A 4,739-nucleotide genomic window follows, 5' to 3' on the forward strand; every position below is an offset into this window, starting at 1 on the left:
GATGATAGCAGACAACAGGATTCTAAGGGAAAGGGGTGTTGTTGAACTTTTTCTTGACTTTACTAAACTGTTATAGATCAGGTAAAATTAGAGACTAGCCTACATGAGATGTGAGACGTTATGTTGTCATAACGTAATTGAGCTTGGATATTTAAATAGATGTTTGATCGCTCTGGTCTAGGGGTGCATCAGTTGCAGCCTTGAGACTGGAATTCTCTCCTGGCAAACCCCTAATCCTTATCTGAGCACTGTGACAACAAAGTAACTGTATTGTAGCCTATGCATTTCTGGTCTTAGTAAGAAACGCTGAAGAAACAGTAGCTTCCACAATGGATCGGGTAAGTCTGGTATAACAGTTTAAGCCTGCTGTGCTGTATAAAATGTCTAGGCCTAGTTTTAATCATATTTGATCCTCCACATTCCTGTGTTCGATGTAAACGTCTGAACAAAAAATATCAAGAAGGTAAAACTTGTTCGGATTTTTCTTTCTTCAACAGAGTAGCCTACTACTATATTATGTTTAGGAATCTGTGACTATGATCTAATTATCTCTCCTTTCTCGCAAAGTGTGCACATGTTCCCATCCCTTCACTGATTTCGAACACATTATCCATTATTTGACCAGATACTCAAGTGGCCGCTCTAACAAAGAAAACAAATGTCTTAAAAAATTGAAGGCTATCGGGGAGAGGCAAGATCAGGTGGGACCATTATAGCCAATGAGAGGGCAGATATGCATCTTTTCAATAGTTGCCACAGTCTAACGTCTATATCGTGTATGTTTTTATTTAGGGTTATTTTTAGGCAGAAAGTCAGAAGTGTGGTCAGGGTTAAAATCACATTTTAATAAGATCAATTGTAGAAATGGGCGTTGTTTATGACTTTGTTTCTGTTAACTAGTGACGACCAGGCTGTTTGAAAGGAAATTACTGGTATAAGAAATATTGTGGAAACTAGCCCATGCCTCCACCAATCCAATGCTCTTAGATTTGTGAGTTGTAGTGAACGATTGAACATTTCAGGTAAAATGAGATATTCGAGGGATAGACCCAAATCAATCAGAGGTGTAGACTAAATTAATCAAAACTGTGGTTTAGTGTTAATCTATGTAGAATACTTCTTGCGGCCAACAGGACAAAATTAGCCCGTCCCCCTCCACCTTCCCGGAATCCCCAGGTCGACCGCCTCCCGGTACTTTACTGCTGGGTCTGGTCGACTGCAGGAAAACACCGGGGCAGAGTGGAACTGAGAGGGGAGGAGAAGAGAAGGAAGATGGAGATTTTATTTCATTAAGTAAGAACCATGGTGTGTAGATTAGACTACAGTCTTCTTCTGTAATAATAGTGGAGGTGCATAAAGATGGCGGCCCGCATGTACTTACCACAATTTCCTTGTTTTGCTAAGTTCACTGTATTGTACATTGCTCTCCTTTACAGTTTTTTTGGTATGGTCATTAGCACAGTAAACATGATCCCAATTTTTGCATCAAGACGCTGGCAATTTGAAAACACGAAAAAGTAGATTGTGTTGATTTATTGAAACATTGAACCATGTTGGACACCGTAGTTTCAAAACTCAGTGGATAGTGCTAAAACAATGACGTCATATCAGAATTCTGCCATCTTTATGCACTTGAGTCATAAATTGATTAATTATACACTACCGGTCGAACGTTTTAGAACACCTACTCATTCAAGGGTTTTTCTTTATTTTTACTATTTTCTACATTGTAGAATAACAGTAAAGACAACAAAACTATGAAATAACACATATGGAAAAATGTAGTAACCAAAAAAGTGTTAAACTAATCAAAATATATTTGAGATTCTTCAAAGCAGCCACCCTTTGCCTTGATGACAGCTTTGCACACTCTTGGCATTCTGTCAACCAGCTTCACCTGGAATGTTTTTCCAACAGTCTTGAAGGAGTTCCCACATATGCTGATCTGCTTTTCCTTCACTCTGCGGTCCAACTCATCCCAAACCATCTCAATTTGGTTGAGGTCGGGGGATTGTGGAGGCCAGGTCATCTGATGCAGCACTCCATCACTCTCCTTCTTGGTCAAATAGCCCTAACACAGCCTGGAGGTGTGTTGGGTCATTGTCCTGTTGAAAAACAAATGATAGTCCCACTAAGCCCAAACTAGATGAGATGGCGTATCGCTGCAGAATGCTGTGGTAGCCATGCTGGTTAAGTGTGCCTTGAATTCTAAATATATCACAGACAGTGTCACCAGCGAAGCACCCCCACACCATAACACCTCCTCCTCCATGCTTTACGGTGGGAAATACACATACGGAGATCATCCGTTCTCCCATACGGCGTCTCACAAAGACACGGCGGTTGAAACCAAACATCTCCAATTTGGACTCCAGACCAAAGGACATATTTCCACCAGTCTGTTTCTTGGCCATATGATGATATGCCATTTAGCAGACGCTTTTATCCAAAGCGACTTACAGTCATGCATGCATACATTTTTGTGTATGGGTGGTCCCGGGGATCGAACCCACTACCTTGGCGTTACAAGCGCCGTGCTCTACCAGCTGAGCTACAGAGGACCCATATCACGTAGCTCATCAGTAGCATTCCCATTACCATTGTATTCTGGCCAGCTCCATCATCCTCAGCTCCCTCATCTCTAGGTCATCGGTTTCCTCGTAGTACTGTGTTGCAGTGGTTTAGATGATACCAGGTCGAACTCACCTTTATCCATACAGCCGTTTTTGTAGCCTGGATGACGATGTATGGTCCCTTTAGCACTGAACCTTCTTCCGTCACTAGGGTCTCGGATCATGCAGAGTCCTTCTCCATTTATCAACATCGTTCTGTGGAGTGTGTCCTTCTGGCAGTGTACCAATAGGGAAGTTGAGAGTCACTGCTGCAAAGACACACAGATACAGACACAAAAGAAAACAATACTCCACAGTGGCGGTGCCATCTTCCTCCTCTGGGTTTGGAACACTCCTACAGTGGGACACATGGACGCAGGTATCTCTCTCTGCTACTGTCCCCTCCAACGAGGTAGCCAGCAACACCTAGTACTGACCTCCCCACCTTGGGTTTGTCCATCTCTTATTTCTGTAATCCTTTACCGCCAGGCTCCAGGGCGCAGACAAGGCTCATATTCTCCTGCTAGGTTCGGCAGAGAAGCCTTCACCTGTGGGAAGAAAGTCTTAAGAACATTGTTAGGTGACACACCGTATGCTACTATACCCTGTCTTCTTATCAGTCAGGAGAAGCCTTGAGATTAGGAAGTGCTCATTCTTGCATCTTATATGTCACTAGTTTCAGAGACAGGCCTCTTCTACACCCTGCCTCCTACCACAAATACACTTGAACATAAAACATTTAATCTAACTCATAACACATTAATTACTACTGCTCATATTCTTAATACAGTTTGCATATTTACCAAAAAGCCCCATGCGACCAGTACTTCCCCCCTTTTGACACGACTCACAATTTGATTCATGCGTTCCAAAAATAAAACAACAGCATTGCCTGTTAAACCAAAATAATAAATGAAATTAAAATGACAACCTTTGATAATACCTTAACTTAATTGTATCCCATAAGGTAATTCAAGGAATAGTAAAATTGACTAGCGACAGGTGTCCCTCATTCAGGACTAGCGCTCTCACTCTGTCCATATCATGGTCCGAATCATATATAGGACTATTGCCAAATTATAAACTTCTTCATAATTATCAGTATTATAAATGACCCTCAACTCGGTATAATAAATTACCTTAAATTCATCATCCTATGTCACTCGGTTTTATAATAATAATAATAATAATATGCCATTTAGCAGACGCTTTTATCCAAAGCGACTTACAGTCATGCGTGCAGACATTTTTGTGTATGGGTAGTCCCGGGGATCGAACCCACTACCTTGGCGTTACAAGCGCCGTGCTCTACTAGCTGAGTTTTCCAGTGTGGGTGATCAAATCACACTAGAAAGTCAGGACAGAGGTCATTCAAACCCTTCAAAGAAGTGTTTCATTCTATAGTAGACTAATCATTAACAATAGTCAAAACATTTCATACGTTTTGCATCCCAAGTGTACAGTAAGTCCTCATTACATTTATTCTCAAAAGAAATCACGTGTTTATCCAAAACTCACTCATAAAACAAAAACTTCAGAAAATTCCATGTGTGTACCCCTTTAAGACTTATCATCTCTAACCCGTTAAAACCCCCTACAATCAAAATAAAAACCCTATAGAACCATTATAATAGGTGGGTTGTGTGTGGTTATTTGAAAAACCATATTGGAAAACAACAAACAAAAATGGCCAGGCCTTATTTAATTCGTTAGGTCCCTCTTACGATCTAATAATAATAATAATAATATGCCATTTAGCAGACGCTTTTATCCAAAGCGACTTACAGTCATGCGTGCATACATTTTTGTGTATGGCCTAATCCGGATATCTTCATACTTATCAAACTGCCTAATGTAACTAACATCTCTTCCCAACACCACATACACGGGAACATCTGTAAAAGATAATGAAAGCCTTTTTCTCCTGGAAAATAAAGTTAACAAATGACTCATCAACAAGGATGGCAATGATAATTCCACTGTCTTCCCTTAACTCATTAATCATTTGTTTGAAATTCATTCCTCGTGACTACTCCAGAAGAAGATGACATAAACTCTCTCAAAAGATGAAAACCACTCAAGGTTCTCTGAGTTTACAATGAGTATTTTGTAATTGATTACCCTTTA

At 40.5% G+C, this 4,739-nt stretch overlaps 1 long non-coding RNA gene across 1 annotated transcript; it reads right to left on the reverse strand.

Annotated features, from left to right (window-relative positions):
* Positions 1–1,387: 1,387 nt before the first annotated feature.
* LOC311119846 lies at positions 1,388–2,877 on the reverse strand. The gene is made up of 3 exons (XR_014612024.1): positions 2,707–2,877; positions 1,898–2,105; positions 1,388–1,493 (listed from the first exon to the last, which is right to left on the reverse strand). It is a non-coding gene; the product is annotated as an uncharacterized lncRNA (long non-coding RNA).
* Positions 2,878–4,739: the final 1,862 nt, after the last annotated feature.

This window comes from Coregonus lavaretus, assembly GCF_964263955.1.
Source record: "Coregonus lavaretus genome assembly, contig: HAP1_SCAFFOLD_55, whole genome shotgun sequence".
NCBI lineage: Eukaryota > Metazoa > Chordata > Actinopteri > Salmoniformes > Salmonidae > Coregonus > Coregonus lavaretus.